The sequence below is a fragment of the Pelobates fuscus genome, chromosome 2 (genome assembly GCF_036172605.1).
Source record: "Pelobates fuscus isolate aPelFus1 chromosome 2, aPelFus1.pri, whole genome shotgun sequence".
Classification (NCBI taxonomy): Eukaryota; Metazoa; Chordata; class Amphibia; order Anura; family Pelobatidae; genus Pelobates; species Pelobates fuscus.
The window spans coordinates 20,925,776-20,945,263 of NC_086318.1; the positions used below are offsets into that span (position 1 = coordinate 20,925,776).

The 19,488-nt window shown below is 42.5% G+C and overlaps 1 protein-coding gene across 1 annotated transcript in view; it reads right to left on the minus strand.

Annotated features, from left to right (window-relative positions):
- The window catches only part of NCOA1 (nuclear receptor coactivator 1), a 456,420-nt gene extending 437,260 nt beyond the window's left edge, over nt 1-19,160 (minus strand). The window contains exon 1 of the mRNA XM_063441994.1: nt 19,082-19,160. The gene's annotated coding sequence lies outside the window, so the exon portion shown is untranslated. The remainder of the gene's footprint in view (nt 1-19,081) is intronic.
- Nucleotides 19,161-19,488: the final 328 nt, after the last annotated feature.

A 19,488-nucleotide genomic window follows, 5' to 3' on the forward strand; every position in this document is an offset into this window, starting at 1 on the left:
TAATTTGAATTTCTCAGTACCTGACCTTACATCCAATACCCGTACCTTCCACCATTCTATATAGACAAAGAGGGACACTTTGTGTGGCATGGGGAAGGGCTGTACAGAGACAATTTAGGTATTCCTTGCTTATAACAATTTATATAACTAAAATGTCATTTAGAACAAGAACAGTGAAAGAAAGCCATGAAAGTTTAACTCTGTGAAACAGCACTGGGCGTCCTCACGCTTTCCATGAGAATGCCCAGAATGTTGAAAATGCCCATATGAAGGTATTAATTCCATGTTTTGCTACGGGTAAGGCCTAATGCGTATGTGGTGCTAGCTGTACATTGGGTTTCCCCATCGCCATGAAGTCAGAGACAGAGTCAGGAAAGTTTTTGACCCTTTCAACACCAGTGGGGGGGGGGGGGGGGGGGGGGCATATAGCTATAGGCAGAGACACTACTATATACAGTTTTGTATTCCTAACCTTCAAGCAGTAAGTATAGCAGCAGTTAGCACAGTTATCTCCGATTTTATAATTAGTGTAGGACCCTCTGATATTGGGTACTGTGACATACTGGTGGGCTTACCACAATATAGCCATATGGTGTGTCCTAACTGCTAGTCAGGAAGGAGTTACACAGTATCCTCAATGTTACATGTCAATGTGATTTTTGTCTTTAGAACGTTTTAATGGTCCTATGCTGTGAAATCTTCATTTATTTCTATGGCTGTCACTCACAGCCAATACAGGACAAGACGTTAAGGACCACTTTTAGAAAATTCTCAGAAAATTTGTGAACAGCTTGAAAGCAGCTGAGGACATGAGCAGTACTTACATAAATCAAAGTACCATAAACACTTTCCAAGCCACTTACACATGGCAAAGACTCCCGTTACCTGTACGTTCATATACTGAGAGAGATTTATCAAACCTGTTTATAAAATTGCCTTTATATTGCAAACCTTTTACAGGTAAAAGTAATATTGAGAAGCGTTAGGTAAAAGCTACGGAGCGACCACAGATTTGGCTGGTTCTGCTCTGGGAGGAGGGGGGGGGGGGGGAGGGGGGAAGAGTTACCGGATTCTTTGCAAAAACAAACAGAGAGCATAGTAATTAATATTACACAACACAAAGTACATCACTACATACATTATTGTATCTAATAACAGTGCCAAGTCCGGAGGGACAGTGTCGCTCTGGGAACTCTGTGTACTTGCACCCCAGACTATTGCCTGCAGGACTTCAACAGAACTGCATCCTTCTTATGGAATGTCCTCCCTGTCGAAAGTCTTTAAAAGAACAAAACAAAACAAAAAAACATTAAAAACACACTTCTTTAATGGAGTCTATCAGGTCACCTATCAACCCATCAATTTCCACTGCTGTTTTTCACCAACTGTGCTCCCTCTTACCAAACGCCCTGCCCAACCTTTCAGGTATATCCAGATAATTTCCTCTGTGTATTCTATTGTAAGCTTCTTTGAGCAGGGTCCCGTACACCAAACAAACGTGTATTCATAACACTATATTTCTAGTTGTGCTGTCTAGGCCCCTGGTCACCCTTGCCCCTATTAAAAAGGTGTAAAACTCACCCTCTTTCCAGCGCCGAGCAGTTCTCATCGCTGCTGTCATCGTCCCTGCTCCGTTTCCTTGGCTGAGATCATCTCAGCCAATCCAATGCTTCCACTTAGGAAAGCGATACTAGGTTATTGCACATGCGCTGCAAAATGCTGTGCTGCACCAATCAGCATGTCTTCATAGAGATAAATTGAATCAATGCATCTCTATGAGGAAAGTTCAGGGTCAGCATGCAGAGGGTGGAGACACTGAATGTCAGTCACACTGTGCAGCACTGCCCCAGGAAGCACCTCTAGCAGACATCTGAGGAGTGGCCAGTGAAGTTATGAAAATACAGTGTTTACATTAAAGAGCCTGAAGGGACTGACTATACACAGCAGAACAAATGCAACAAGCTCTAGTTGCCCTGGTGACTACAGTGTCTGTCCCTTCAATAGTGATGTTTTATCTATTATAAATGCTGAGGAATATGTTAACGCTATACAAATTATTGTAATAAACTGCTCACTTGTAATAGACAGAAATACATTTTGTATAAGTTGTCACTATAGCAACCGCACCTTGCCAGTTATAAGAGCTCAGCCTGAGCATGTATACTTCACACTGTGACTGACCTTAGAAGGAGATAGCTTCAATGTATAGAATGTATTATACTGCGACATTCTATCTATAGAATGTTCAAGCACATTACTGATATCGGACTTGTCTATTTAAAGGATACATACACTTTAATGACATTACATTATTTAATGTTTAGTATCATGCTTTGGCCATTTTATTTAAATTTTATTGGTTCGATCTGGTTTAATATGCTTTGATATATGTGCTTAAGGGTTTCACTTTAATGTCATATATAACATGTCATTTTCCTATAGGATAGATAGGGAATGAGCTGCTGTTAAAGCGACACTCCAGATCCCTAAAGCACTCTAACTTGCTGAAAAGCTGTATGTGTGAAGAGTGTGTACTCTTTTTTTCATTTTGCTAAAAGTGCAGATTTCATTAGAAATGTACAATATTATAAACTAACCTTGTTACACCCCCCTGGTTGTCAATCATACAAATGGTCATATTACTTCCTGGTCCGGTTAGCTCAGTGGAGATAAACCCTAGAGGCAGCAATTGCCCAAAGCACCTGTCTTGCAAAGACTTCGCATTGAGCTGCATTGGGAGTTTGTAATTGGACATCCACAGAAAGTCTGGGTGGGGTTACAAGGGGAGGGTTTGCAAAGGCTGCAGAAAAGAGATCTGCAGCTTATGCAAGCTATATATATCAATTAAAAACGCATAATTAATTGCATGCAAGTTTTTATTTGGGGAATATCTCCTAAACACTTATCTTTATTTATTTTGTATTTGGGCCGTGGAGTCCCTTTAACTTCTTTGCACCAGGCTTTTTCAAATTGGCGTCAGCCGTTAAACAGTAGCGACAGCTTTGGAAACCACCTGCTAAGTAGTGGTTAGTGGCTCCCATATAGAATATTATATCATATAAAAACTAAATAAATAAAAAAATAAATATATATTATATAAAAAATAAATAAAAGTAAAATGATATATATATATATACATTTTTTATTTTTTTTTATTTTTCAAAATTAAATTTTTTTACAATCTTCATTTATCAAGATTTTTATACCAGTATACAAAACATGGGTTCAGATTGGAAAACAGGGCTACACATAGTTGGAAATCACAATTTAACAGGTTGCTTAGCACAAAGTCACAGTTTGGTTATGTCCTTTCTGTGGTGTAAAAATAAATCTATTGCTTTCTATCCATAAGAAAACTGCTATTGGCTGATTTCCATGTACACTGACCCTGTCTGTATGATCACTAACCTGTCTATAAGCTCAAACCCTATTGCTAACCACTTACTCTAATTTAAATAAGTTACTAGGTAGACTCAACCAGGCTAAGTACACATTATTATTATTATGATTCCGTAGCGCTTTACAATATTATGAGAGGGGGATTTAACTCTAAATAGGACAACTACAAGAAAACTTACAGGAACAATAGGTTGAAGAGGACCCTGCTCAAACAATCTTACAGCCTATAGGAGGTGGGGTATTAGAAACATTAGGACAGGGAATATCAAGTAGGAGTGAAGCAGAGCTGGAGGAGAGAGCAAGAGACAGGTATGTGAGGTAGAGGTTAGTCTTGGAGGCCATAAGCTTTCCTGAAGAGATGGGTTTTAAGGCCCTTCTTAAATGATTGAAGACTAGGGGAGAGTCTGATGGCAGTAGGCAAGCTATTCCATAGTAGAGGAGCCGCCCGTGAGAGGTCCTGCAAGCGCGAGTTGGCCATACGGGTGCGAGCAGCGGTCAGCAGGTGGTCACGGGCAGAGCAGAGGGTACGAGGAGGGGCATACCTATGGATCAGTGAAGATATATAAGAGGGGCTAGAATTGTTCAGTGCTTTAAATGTATGGGTTAGCACTTTGAATTGACTCCTATAGGATACAGGGAGCCAATGTAAGGACTGGCAGAGGGGTGAGGTGTGAGAGAACCGACTAGAGAGGAAAATCAGTCTAGCTGCAGCATGGCAATACGGCTTTTGGGGAGACCAATCAGGAGAGGGTTACAGTAATCCATGCGGGAAATTACTAGAGCATGGACAAGCTCCTTGGTAGCATCTTGTGTAAGAAAGGGGCGGATGCGGGCTATGTTTTTGAGTTGGAACATACAGGACTTGGCAACAAACTGGATGTGAGACTCAAAGGTGAGACCAGAGTCAAGTATGACGCCAAGACAGTGCGCTTGCAGGGATGGACTTATGTGGATATCACTGACTTGAAGGGACAGCGAGAGAGGAGGATCAGTATTAGGAGGAGGAAAGACAAGGAGTTCAGTTTTAGAGAGGTTAAGTTTCAGAAAGCGTGAGGACATCCAGTCAGAGATGGAAGAAAGGCAAGCAGTGACATGTTGCAGGACGGCAGGGGAGAGATCCGGGGAGGAGAGGTAAATCTGAGTGTCATCAGCGTACCGGTGGTAGTGGAATCCAAAAGAGGCAATAAGTTTACCAAGAGATGCAGTATAAAGAGAAAATAGAAGGGGACCAAGGACAGAGCCTTAGGGAACTACAACCGAGACAGGACAAGGAGAGGAGGTATCCTTGGAAAAGGAGACACTGAATGAGCATTGGAAGAGATAGGAGGTAAACCAGGAGAGGACAGAGTCACAGAGACCGAGCGATTGAAGAGTTTGAAGAAGGAGAGCATGTTCAATGGTGTCAAAGGCAGCAGAGAGGTCAAGGAGAATTAATATGGAGGATTTTGGATAACCTTTGGATTTAGCGGAGATTAGGTCATTAGTCACTTTGTCCATGTTCTGAATAAAGACAATGCTAATATGCATGAGTAGGTTCCTAGACACAAAGATTAATGTACAAGATAGATACAAAGGCTAGGTAACATGCTTGGCAAACAATTTAAATACCACTGGGTACTAATTCAAGGACCACAAGGATTGACAAGTATGAAACAGATCTATATAATACTGGATATTAGAGATGGAAGACATCTCTAACTTTCTATAAGCCAACACCACATAGAGGTTCATGAAAAGAACAGTTCATCTCAGTTTCCCCATCAGGACACGTTAGGAAATGCCAGCCATCTAGGCATTGAGTGTGTTTCAGGTTGCATTGCTACAGCCACACATAGCCTTCAGCCCGGCCTGCGATGGGAGCCACTGCCCTGTGTCCAAGGGTTCCCCTGCTATGTGCAACAGGACCGTGGGCCCTCGAGAGCCCCAAATTCCGGATGCACCTTCGGGTAGATAGACGGTTGGTTGGACATAGATCCAAATGGACCCCCGGCCCAGAAGAAGAAATGAAAACCTCAGCTGCAGCGAGGTTCAGCAGTAGATGATGGACTATGAGGTTGGTTATTTTAGCACAGGATCCAGGCCCAACTGCCATTTTAGGCCCATCACAATCACTCTACAGTGGATCATCGGTCTGCTTCACCTTAGCAGGTGTCTGCAGATGTTGATCCAACTTTCGCCAAAACTCGACAAAGATCACACCCAGCCTGGAGGGGAAATCAATCAGCTCTCCTGCATGGGTAGTTGGGAACACCAAGATCTCTAGTGAACATGAAGACAGTGGTGCAGTCGTCATCTTAGTCTTGTCTAGTGATCGCTGGAGATTACGCTGTGATAGAGAGCTGAGTTTCCCCAGCAGGGACCTGGATATCCCCCACCGGTCCAAAGGTCGGGGCTGCAGGGTTGTAAGGGGGTCTTCGATTAGAGCTTACTCTGGGTTTTGAGATCGGCCACCTCCCCCGGATGACAAGTCACTCTGCGAGCTAGGCCGCAGTGCTGGACTGTGTGGTCTTCTGATGCAGCAATACATAATTTGTATCCCCATGCTCCCGCCAGGTTACAGGAAGTTCCACCAGGTACCCAGAGTTGCAGCCAGTGTGATTTGTGACAGTAAAGGCTCTTTTAAATCTTGTAGGTGCCAGAGTGGTCAGTAAGCACGCAGCTGTCAGGGCCATCCTACACTTTAACTTTTTTAGGCTTGCTATTTTGAGTAGGAACAACCAATATTAGAACTATGTATGTGCAATAGAAACTAGTAGGTTAAAAGATACATAGGGCAGAAAGATTTTGCAAAACTATATAAAAATAATACAACATGTAATATAAAAAAACTCTTCTAGGATAAGTGTCATTCCTTATTCTGAGCTCTTTCGTGTGTGTGTGTGTGTGAGGGGCGGAGAATGGGGGGAGGGAGGGGTGAGAGCGAGGGAGGTGAAGGGGTGGTCACCATCTTTTTTCATGTAGACAAAATGAAACATAGGTGGTTACTGTACGTGTCCAGATCTTAGAAAGATAGTGTGAAATATTTGTAAATAAAGCAGAGAATGTTATATCATTGTATGTCCTTGTAAGTATTGCGTGTCCAACAACACTTAATAAACAAATGAACTGGGTTTTCACTCTAACTAGATAATCTGGTTTCCCCAGTTAATGTGAGGTAGCATGTACCTATCTACCTGTGAAAGGTACAGGGTTATACTGTTAATGTTAAAGGGACACTATCGTCACCAGAACTAGTACAGATTAATGTAGTGATTCTGGTGTCTATAGCCTATCCCTGCAGCCTTAGCATAGTAAACACTGCCTTTTCAGAGAAAAGGCAGTGTCTACATTACTGCCTAGGAACATTTCTGGTGGCTGTCACTCGGTCCCACGTTAAGCGTCTCCACACTCTCCATGGAGAGAAAGAGACCAGCTCACACAGACCTCCCTTACAATTCAAGCTAAAACTTCCATGATCTCAATGAAGCCCTCGAAGACTCCATCTCACCTCTTTATCACACCACTAATCTCCACATCCTCTAAATTTGAGCTTGGACCATAACCTCACCTTGACCTCTACTTGGTCCTTCTCCTAGTGATCAATACCGGTCTAGTCCTATTCTCTACCTGGGATCATTTAATTTACCCCCAACAGCACCACATGACTGGTGTAATCTCAAGAATACTTGGAATCCTCAAAATGTGTGAATGTTCACTTTCACAATGATTTTAGACTTGTGCACAGCAGAAATATTTGGTTCGTCCAATTTTTAAATTTTATCTGACGTACCGAACTTTCTAGTACCAACTCCCGTACCATAGACCAGGGACCATATTTAGGCATTGGGGGGAATGGGACAGGAGTAAGAGGGCATATTGTCCTCTTCCTCCTACTCCTAGAGGGACGACATATGGCCAGGTTGCCTAATCTGTACTCCCATCCCTGGGCTATGGGATCGTAATAGGAACTATTACTGTGCCCCCTGCCGCTTCTCTTGTTAATCCATAATTACTCAAAAACAGTTCATTGGGGGCACAAAGAGAGGGGAGCCCCTAGGAAATTCGGAACCCGATTACCATTCAGACAAAATTTTACTAGAAAGGTGCATATTTTTTTTTACTTACCCACAATAATTCAGCCTTGGAAGGGACAGGAACATTCCCTGTTTGCTAGGTCAATGGATATCAGTATAATATGTTCACATGAGTTTTTTAAGCAGTTCCACAGTCTGTCATTACATTTTGTGAGTCCCTTGTGTAAATATCAATTTAATCTGTTTGAATCAGCATCAGAAATGGTTCCAATCAGATAGTATTTTTTTTTTCTCCAAATGATTTGTTTACAAAAATTCCCACAGTTGGTGACTTCTGTAAGTAACACCGTTTTTCTTTTTTTTTAGTTGGATTCATTTCTGATGCTGATTCAATCAAAGTAAGTCCCAGATCTTACTGTTTACCAAAATGCATCTGTCCTCATTGTCTTCTAAATTCATATCTTTATCGACCCCCCAACCGGCATTGTACATTTAAAGCAGTCTCTAAACAGAGATGGCAAATCTGTTGTAACAACAATAATCACGGTATTCTGACAGATAAATGGGTTTTATAGCACGTGCTAATAGTCTTCTCATTGACTTGTATTTTTATTAAAGCTAGTTTAAAAGTACAGAATTACATCAAACACTACCTCAGTACATGTAAACTCAGTGAGCTTACATGCTAGAGGGAGTGGGGTATAGTGGGGTATAGTGACACAGTAAAAGAGGGATTGAGGGCCTGCTCAGTGAGTTTACATGTTAGAGGGAGTGGGTTATAGTGACACAGTAACAGAGGGATTGAGGGTCCTGCTCAGTGAGTTTACATGCTAGAGGGAGTGGGGTATAGTGACACAGTAACAGAGGGATTGAGAGTCCTGCTCAATGAGCTTACATGTTAGAGGGAGTGGGGTATAGTGACACAGTAAGAGAGGGGTTGAGGGCCTGCTCAGTGAGTTTACATGTTAGAGGGAGTGGGGTATAGTGACACAGTAACAGAGGGATTGAGGGCCTGCTCAGTTAGTTTACATGCTAGAGGGAGTGGGGTATAGTGACACAGTTAGAGAGTGATTGAGGGCCCTGCTCAGTGAGCTTACATGCTAGAGGGAGTGGGGTATAGTGACAGAGTAACAGAGGGATTGAGGGTCCTGCTCAGTGAGTTTACATGTTAGAGGGAGTGGGGTATAGTGACACAGTAGCAGAGGGATTGAGGGCCTGCTCAGTTAGTTACATGCTAGAGGGAGTGGGGTATAGTGACACGGTAACAGAGGGATTGAGGGCCCTGCTCAGTGAGTTTACATGTTAGAGGGAGTGGGGTATAGTGACTGTAACAGAGGGATTGGGAGCCCTGATCAGTGAGTTTACATGTTAGAGGGAGTGGGGTATAGTGACACCGTAACAGAGGGATTGAGGGCCTGCTCAGTGAGTTTACATGTTAGAGGGAGTGGGGTATCGTGACACAGTAACAGAGGGATTGAGGGCCATGCTCAGTGAGTTTACATATTAGAGGGAGTGGGGTATAGTGACACAGTAACAGAGGGATTGAGGGCCCTGCTCAGTGAGTTTACATGATAGAGGGAGTGGGGTATAGTGACACAGTAACAGAGGGATTGAGGGCCCTGCTCAGTGAGTTTACATGTTAGAGGGAGTGGGGTATAGTGACACGGTAACAGAGGGATTGAGGGCCCTGCTCAGTGAGTTTACATGCTAGAGGGAGTGGGGTATAGTAACACGGTAACAGAGGGATTGAGGGCCCTGCTCAGTGAGTTTACATGCTAGAGGGAGTGGGGTATAATGACACGGTAACAGAGGGATTGAGGGACCTGCTCAGTGAGTTTACATATTATAGTGACACAGTAACAGAGGGATTGAGGGCCCTGCTCAGTGAGCTTACATGTTAGAGGGAGTGGGTTATAGTGACACAGTAACAGAGGAATTGAGGGCCCTGCTCAGTGAGCTTACATGCTAGAGGGAGTGGGGTATAGTGACACAGTAACAGAGGGATTGAGGGTCCTGCTCAGTGAGTTTACATGTTAGAGGGAGTGGGGTATAGTGACAGTAACAGATGGATTGAGGGCCCTGCTCAATGAGTTTACATGCTAGAGGGAGTGGAGTATAGTGACACAGTAAGAGAGGGATTGAGGGCCCTGCTCAGTGAGCTTATATGGTAGAGGGAGTGAGGTACAGTGACACAGTAACAGAGGGATTGAGGGTGCTGCTCAGTGAGTTTACATGTTAGAGGGAGTGGGGTATAGTGACAGTAACAGAGGGATTGAGGGCCCTGCTCAATGAGTTTACATGTTAGATGGAGTAGGGTATAGTGACACAGCAACAAAGGGATTGAGGGCCCTGCTCAGTGAGTTTACATGCTAGAGGTAGTGGGGTTTAGTGACACAGTAACAGAGGGATTGAGGGCCCTGCTCAGTGAGTTTACATGTTAGAGGGAGTGAGGTATAGTGACAGTAACAGAGGGATTGAGGCCCTGCTCAGTGAGTTTTCATGTTAGAGGGAGTGGGGTAGAGTGACACAGTAACAGAGGGATTGAGGGCCCTACTCAGTGAGTTTACATGTTAGAGGGAGTGGGGTGTAGTGACACAGTAAGAGAGGGATTGATGGTCCTGCTCAGTGAGTTTACATATTAGAGGGATTGGGGTATAGTGACACTGTAACAGAGGGATTGAGGGCCTGCTCAGTGAGTTTACATGTTAGAGGGAGTGGGGTACAGTGACACAGTAACAGAGGGATTGAGGGCCATGCTCAGTGAGTTTACATGTTAGAGGGGGTGGGGTATAGTGACACAGTAACAGAGGGATTGAGGGCCCTGCTCAGTGAGCTTACATGCTAGAGGGAGTGGAGTATAGTGACACAGGAACAGAGGGATTGAGGGCCTGCTCAGTGAGTTTACATGCTAGAGGGAGTGGGGTATAGTGACACAGTAACAGAGGGATTGAGGGTCCTGCTCAGTGAGTTTACATGTTAGAGGGAGTGGGGTATAGTGACACAGTAGCAGAGGGGTTGAGGGCCCTGCTCAGTGAGCTTATATGTTAGAGGGAGTGGGGTATAGTGACAGTAATAGAGGGATTGAGGGCCTGCTCAGTGAGCTTACATGCTAGAGGGAGTGGGGTATAGTGACACAGGAACAGAGGGATTGAGGCCCTGCTCAATGAGTTTACATGTTAGAGGGAGTGGGGTATAGTGACACAGTAACAGAGGGATTTAGAACCTGCTCAATGAGCTTACATGCTAGAGGGAGTGGGGTATAGTGACACAGTAACAGAGGGATTGAGGCCCTGCTCAGTGGGTTTACATGCTAGAGGGAGTGGGGTATAGTGACACAGTAACAGAGAGATTGAGAGCCCTGCTCAGTGAGCTTACATGCTAAAAGGAGTGGGGTATAGTAACACCATAACAGAGGGATTGAGGGCCCTGCTCAGTGAGGGAGTGGCACAGTAACAGAGGGAGTGGCACAGTAACAGAGGGAGTGGCACAGTAACAGAGGGATTAAGGGTCCTGCTCAATGAGTTTACATGCTAAAGGGAGTGGGGTATAGTGACACAGTAACAGAGGGGTTGAGGGCCTGCTCAGTGAGCTTACATGTTAGAGGGAGTGGGGTATAGTGACACAGTAACAGAGGGGTTGAGGGCCCTGCTCAGTGAGCTTACATGCTAGAGGTAGTGAGGTATAGTGACACAGTAACAGAGGGGTTGAGGGCCTGCTCAGTGAGTTTACATGTTAGAGGGAGTGGGGTATAGTGACACAGTAACAGAGGGATTGAGGGCCTGCTCAATGAGCTTACATGCTAGAGGGAGTGGGGTATAGTGACACAGTAACAGAGGGATTGAGGCCCTGCTCAGTGGGTTTACATGCTAGAGGGTGTGGGGTATAGTGACACAGTAACAGAGGGATTGAGGGCCCTGCTCAGGGAGCTTACATGTTAGAGGGAGTGGGGTATAGTGACACAGTAGCAGAGGGATTGAGGGCCTGCTCAGTGAGGTTACATGCTAGGAGGGAGTGGGGTATAGTGACACAGTAACAGAGGGATTAAGGGCCCTGCTCAGTGAGTTTACATGTTAGAAGGAGTGGGGTGTAGTGACACAGTAACAGAGGGATTGAGGGTCCTGCTCAGTGAGTTTACATGTTAGAGGGAGTGGGGTATCGTGACACAGTAGCAGAGGGGTTGAGGGCCCTGCTCAGTGAGCTTATATGTTAGAGGGAGTGGGGTATAGTGACAGTAATAGAGGGATTGAGGTCCTGCTCAGTGAGCTTACATGCTAGAGGGAGTGGGGTATAGTGACACAGGAACAGAGGGATTGAGGCCCTGCTCAGTGAGTTTACATGTTAGAGGGAGTGGGGTATAGTGACACAGTAACAGATGGATTGAGAACCTGCTCAATGAGCTTACATGCTAGAGGGAGTGGGGTATAGTGACACAGTAACAGAGGGATTGAGGCCCTGCTCAGTGGGCTTACATGCTAGAGGGAATGGGGTATAGTGACACAGTAACAGAGGGATTGAGAGCCCTGCTCAGTGAGCTTACATGCTAAAAGGAGTGGGGTATAGTAACACCATAACAGAGGGATTTAGGGCCCTGCTCAGTGAGTTTACATGTTAGAGGGAGTGGCACAGTAACAGAGGGATTAAGGGTCCTGCTTAATGAGTTTACATGTTAGAGGGAGTGGGGTATAGTGACACAGTAACAGAGGGATTGAGGGCCTGCTCAGTGAGTTTACATGTTAGAGGGAGTGGAGTATAGTGACACAGTAACAGAGGGATTGAGGGCCTGCTCAGTGAGTTTACATGCTAGATGGAGTGGGGTATAGTGACACAGTAACAGAGGGATTGAGGGCCCTGCTCAGTGAGTTTACATGCTAGAGGGAGTGGGGTATAGTGACACAGTAACAGAGGGATTGAGGGCCATTCTCAGTGAGTTTACATGCTAGAGGGAGTGGGGTATAGTGACACAGTAACAGAGGGATTGAGGCCCTGCTCAGTGGGTTTACATGTTAGAGGGAGTGGGGTATAGTGACACAGTAACAGAGGGATTGAGAGCCATTCTCAGTGAGTTTACATGCTAGAGGGAGTGGGGTATAGTGACACAGTAACAGAGGGATTGAGAGCCCTGCTCAGTGAGTTTACATGTTAGAGGGAGTGGGGTATAGTGACACAGTAACAGAGGGATTGAGGGCCTGCTCAGTGGGTTTACATGTTAGAGGGAGTGGGGTATAGTGACACAGTAACACAGGGATTGAGGGCCCTGCTCAGTGAGTTTACATGCTAGAGGGAGTGGGGTATAGTGACACAGTAACAGAAGGGGTTGAGGGCCCTGCTCAGTGAGCTTACATGCTAGAGGTAGTGGGGTAAAATGACACAAAAAGGTAAGGATAGTATTAGACTAGTGACAGTTGCAAGAGAGGAATCAGTCAGGAGCTATTAACAGTTTAATTGATACGCTTTTATGAAGAAGTGGGTTTTTAACAATTTAAAAAAAAATATATATATATATATTATTTTTGGTAGTTAATTGGTTAAGGGAGTGAGCATCCCTATAATAACATTGCGGTGAAGATCTTTATTAAAAACTTAAAACAGGGGGAAAAAAAAGAGATACTCTTAAAAATGGTCTTTATTTTGAAATGCATTGCTGATATCGTCATACAAATAAAGAGGGATCAACCCAAAATAACAATTGCAGCGGCTGATTAAGACATAATTTTTTTTTATGTATTTAAGTTGTGTAACAAGTCCACTTTTATATTAGTCTGTATAGGTTCTCCTCAAAATCTTTATAGGGGAATAGAAAGGTATGACACATGTACCATTTTTTTATCGCCCTGGGAAGCCATTAGAGACTTTATTACAGCTCTCATAATAACAGTTAATAAAAGTTAACATCTTCCAGTTACTAATTTGTCTGTTATGTAACCAGTCAATATCCAGGAATTCTCAATTCGCAGAAATGGAATCGCAAGGAACAGAAAATGCCAGGGAAGGTTAATTTATTGCTGCCGGGAAAATAAATACTAACGATTAAATCTCTATGTTATTCTCAATTTGTCCCAGCAAGGCAGTGGATGTGGGTTTACTTTTTGGTGACATGGGTAAGAGAGTTATAGGCTGGAAACACCTGAGGTTAAATGTTAGATTGGAATAATTAGAGTGAAAAACTGTTGGCTATCGCAGATTACGAGAGAAGGCGAGTGTGATGTCATTAACCAAATTCTAAAAATGATCATCTTTCAAAAAGGAGGATACGGGTCATTATCATCATGATTTACAAGCCCATACAGTTACCCAGCAAGTAACTTTACAATTGTGGATATTTACAACAAAAAAACAAAAACAAAAATATTTTGTTAAAATGCTCCATAATTCAAATGTGTTTTTCTACTAATGATATGTTAGATTACAATATTGGATGATCACAAAATCTGAAACCGTGTATTTTAATCTTTGTTTCTCTGTTATCATCCTGTCTATAATGAATGTCTACCATTATTGTATTTACTTCATATCATCACATTGTAACACATTTGACACTGATAGTTTTGTCATGATGTTTTGTTTTTTTAATTAATGCTTAATTTACACTGAAATATGAAAAAAAACAAAAAAACAAGCAATGTATGGGGGCTGTCACAGCACAGATAGGTCCTGGTGACTTGTCTCGCATTTTGAAATCTATTGGCACATTTCAAAATAAAGGCAAGGACTGGGCACTAAGGACCATGTACTGATGGTCTGCCTGGCCACCCTCTTAAGGGGTAAGCCTGCGGGTTTGCCCCCCTCCCCCCGCACACAGTGCAGCCTGCTTTCTCTGAAACATTGGCAGGTATGTTAAACTGAACTGAGCATTAAAAAATATATATATATATTTATTACATTTATTTTACTTATTTGAGCTTTAACTCCTAAAAAACAAAATAGCAAATATAACTGTAGTACCTTAAAAGCAGAGAATAAACATGTGCATTAAAAAAAAAAAAAAAAATCACTTAAATATATACCGTATATAAAATACATATACCTGTATGCCGTGTGCGTTTGTGTATATATTGTTTTACTTCTTTCTGGGAAATAGTTCTCCCTGATTACATTTCAGATATGTATGATAGGGAGCTATGTACGGCATTTGCCTGGCGTGTATTTTAATGCAGCGAGACATGTTATATTTTCATAGCTGTCAATGACAGTTGCAAGGGTCGTCAGAATTATACCCTAAATAACCAGGTATAATGCTGCATTGTGATTGGCTGCTTGGTATAAGCATTAGTCAGACATGTACGCTAACAATACAGTTATACAATGTAGACATTAATAACAACATATATATTCTAGAACTGTAAGAAAAGTATACGAAATGTTAAAAACATCGATAAACTGTTGGAGCATTACTGTGTTTTTTTGGGCCTGATGTTTGCAAGTTGCTCATCACTTACCGTTTATTTAATAAGCCCACATGCCTCACAAAGCTTCACATACTGAACACAAACACTCGCGATCGCTCTCTTGCCAATTTGCCAGGTTCCCACTGTGTTTGAGAACACATATTCTGTTGTTTCTGACACCTCCCCTTCTTCAATGTGTAAAATGTTGCCTACGCTAGATGAATAGATACACACTCCGAATCAGCTGTTCCCACTAATCACTGAAACTTTGGTTTTCTTTTATCTGTCCCTCACATTTTATTAAACCTTTCTGGGCTTCATTTTTGGAAGAGTTAGGCTTTTATGATTTTACACATTTCCATTATACAATTTTTTCACCAAAAATCCCCAAACATGCATATTTAGGTACCTAAAAAGATTGTGGTGATTAAAACTCCCCACAGTGCAAATACCAAGAATTACTGTTGTGCATCACCTGCATATCTCAAGTTGGACTTTGAGTGGTCCTTCTTAGGTATAGAAACTCTAGAAATCATGTATCCATAACTATCCCAGAATTCCCAGCTTGACATGCAAATGGGATCAGACAGGCATTGTGTTTCAGACTTTATACTTCATTTCAGCAGATACCCATAGCAATGGACATTGTTTTAAACACAGCTTTTACAAAAAGAAACAAACAAAAACAAGGCATGGACTATGTTTCAAAAGGATCAGTGACCAGAAACCAACCATGGACTGCAGTCGCAACCTTGTGGTTCTTAACAGCACAGTGCCTCTCTGTGTAAACCCCACCTCTTGATCCTCGACTCCCATTATGCCATTGAGGAGGCATTACATCCTCGTCAGTTGTCTAATCCAACGCTTCCCATATCTGGCACCAAGGGACACACTATCAGCAGACATATACAGTGTTGCTATTGGATAACATTACATCATCAGACACCCAGTGCTGGAATTGAAACTGATCTTTGGATGTGTATATGTTTCCATATAGCCAATTGGTTAAGTACTTTGTTTTTCACCCCCCCCCCCCCCCCCCCAGTGTTTCTAGTCAATACTTTACTTAGCAACTTGGAGCTAAGCTTATCTGCTGTCTGTAGCTATCAGAATTGACCTTCCATGATTAAAGTCTAATATCTGTAGCTTTCTTAAGACAAATCTATGAAGTTCCCCATTGACCAAGATAGTTTGAGGTGAGCCATTGTGGTGAGATTTTTTACCCAATTCGGGTATTAGACCACTTATTTTATTATTTTTGCTAAAGACTCTTTACGGTCCTATCATTAATTAATTTGGTAATCCCATCTTTTCTACTCCAGTACTTACTATAGACCTCCGGATTTGGTATCCAGACGGTCTAAGTAAATTCTTTCACTATTCTCTATTTAGGGGTTAAGCCCCAGGACACTTCTGGAGTGTCCAAACTAGGTGAATCTCTGCCAGTGTTGAGGAGTTCCATCAGTTGGACCCACCAACAAGGGCAGGGATACATTTCGTTGTTAAATTAATGTAGTTTGCCCAAGTTTTAAAAAACGAATGTATTAACTATATTAAGATAATTACATATATGCCTTTGGAATATGAACTTGCCCCTCACTTCCAGATTCCACGTTGAAAGAGGAGGAAAATATATCCATATCTTTGGTCACACTGTTAATTTATAAAATGTGGAGAGTTATAAAAAGCGTGTGGCGGGTGCGACTGGGTGCCTCTGCCAATCGATGCTCCTAGCGCTCACCGAGGACTCCAATCATTCCACCAAACACCATAAGCACAGTAGACCCCAGTTCCAGTGTTACAGCTTGGCTGGGGTCTCACCTTCCTTCACCCACCCTGGACCCAAGACCAAAATCCAGCTTCCAGGACACTCCCATACATAATCAGATAATCCATCCTCTGTGCCTGGGAGATAATTGGAACAGGAACTGTACTAATCTAATCCAATTATCTCCTAGCACAAAAAAACATATTTTTTAACAATATTTTTTAACATTACTCCGAAAGTATCCCCAAAACCCATCGAAACCCCACAAAAGTTATATCCCCCGATAGCCCTGATCGTCCCCCAGATCAGGGCTATCGGGGGATATAACTTTTGTGGGGTTTCGATGGGTTTTGGGGATACTTTCGGAGTAATGTTAAAAAATATTGTTAAAAAATATGTTTTTTTGTGCTAGGAGATAATTGGATTAGATTAGTACATATCCAAAGATCACCCATATCAATTCAGGGGGTCAAGATTTCCATGGAAGTCACATTTTGACTGACCGCACAAGGCTCCTGCCCAAAAGAGATTAAATCAGGCTGTGCAGTCTGTTTATTTTGGGAATACATAAAACAGTCAAAATACCGAACGTAAGAGTTTGTATGGGCACTTAGTCTATGTTTCTGGTTCAGGAGCTTGTTCCTACCGAACGCCGCTCTTCTCATACGAATCCAGACGAACTTATAAAGATATGGAGGTCCCAACAGTGTTCGCGCCGTGGAGTGTCCGATTATAGTTCCATGCAGACGACAACCAAACACCGCTGTATGTGTTTGCGGCTAAAGATGGCCGAAGCTACGTGTTTGCACATACGAATGACGGCCGCCCAGCTAACCACCTAGAATGTTGTGGTTAAACATAAGTCATGCTGCACACTCCTGTTCTGGGTGGTCCAACTGTTCGGTAACCAAACAGAATAAGTACAATCCGTTCGGTAAGACCCATATACCGAACCATAACAGGGAAAAGGCAAAAAAAAACACCTTCCCACAGTCCTGAACTAAGGTCTAATACATGGGCCATAGTCTTGGGGCAAGAGGCTGGCAAGCAGGCCCCTCCAAGAACCAGTGGCGAGGTTACTTTTGCCACATAGCGTAATTTGTGTTTTTATTGTGAAAAAAAATCACTTTTTTGCATGGACAACCCCTGCAAATTAGTTGCCTGATGTGCTCAGTCAATAAATGCAAACATTTACATTATCTTTCATAATAGCAAGATGCCAAGCAATGGACAGCAAAACTGGTCTCACTGCAGGCTAAAATTCCTTATCACACCACCTAAAATTGAGTGTAACACAATCTGTGGGTGGCTCCAGGGGTATAGTAGACCATAACAACATGCTTCACATATCTCTTTAAAGGACCACTATAGTGCCAGGAAAACATACTCGTTTTCCTGGCACTATAGTGCCCTGAGGGTGCCCCCACCCTCAGGGTCCCCCTCCAGCCCGGCTCTGGAAAGGGGAAAAGGGGTCAAACTTACCTTTTTCCAGCGTTGGGCGGGGAGCTCTCTGCCTCCGATCCTCCTCCGTTCCGCCCCGTCGGCTGAATGCACACGCGCGGCAAGAGCTGCGTGCGCATTCAGCAGGTCGCATAGGAAAGCATTTACAATGCTTTTCTATGGACGCTTGCGTGCTCTCACTGTGATTTTCACAGTGAGAATCACGCAAGCGCCTCTAGCGGCCGTCAATGAGACAGCCACTAGAGGATTTGGGGGAAGGCTTAACCCATTTATAAACATAGCAGTTTCTCTGAAACTGCTATGTTTATAAAAAAAATGGGTTAACCCTAGCTGGACCTGGCACCCAGACCACTTCATTAAGCTGAAGTGGTCTGGGTGCCTAGAGTGGTCCTTTAAAGATATAAGAAGGGAGAATTCTGGAAACTTTTTGTGAGAATAGAGAATTTATTATTTTGTTTACTGCGAAAATTACATAACACAAAAAGAAAAAAAAGCCATTAATTCTCGCGCACAACCATTTGTCCAGAGGCTACTTCTTATGTAAGAAAAAAAAAAATCAGGTCCACATACTTAAATCTTACAGATTCAGCAGAATCAAAAGAATTTTAAAGATTTACAAGAGTTAATTAAAAAATATTTTTTCTAGTTTATTTGTCTTGTAAATCAGCTATTTTTGACAGTGGCCTTCTTTCCTGCAAGGTATATCATATATAACAGTAAACATTTCAAGTGGAAAAAAGAATCCAGTTTTCTGTTCCATGTTTTGTCTCGTTGAAAGAATATTGGAACACAAGAGCAATTTTTTAATTAAACAATGAAAACAGAATCTTCCTCACTTTGATTTTGCAGTTAAAAATCACATTGCTAATTAGTGTTCATTTATTTCCAGCTGTAAAAATAATATGTAAGCTCTTTTATTTCCCTGTGATTTTAGTTGTTGTGTTTACTACTGTAATATAACGTAGATAATAAAACATGGCGTTTTAGCTTTAGTGGTGGGTTGTTAGGAGGACGTATTATTTATTTCCCAGAATCACAGGCGCTAAGAGACTTACCTTTAGTTTTCTGGAACTGCAGCAAGACTCATGAGATTTAAGCTGGTCGGAAAATTAGCTCAGAAGGAAGAGGTGAGATCGTAGAGCAGCAGGAAATACAAGCATCGATCTAGTATTGATAGACTCCAAACGAACTCTCACAGCGGGGGAACTGCATCAATTACTGAGACCTATGGGAGCAAATCATAAAATAAATTTATTATTATGATCATTTTACAAACTTTCCAATTCCCAGTTAGCTTTGACAAATGACTCAGTAAAAGGCTTTATGGCTGTTTATTGACATTCTTATATAAATTATTTGTATATATGTTTAATTTATTTATCCAACACTTTACAGGTTACATTACAGTAAATGGAGGTACAGTAAGTGCAGTAGGTATACAGCATGTGCATATTTATTTATA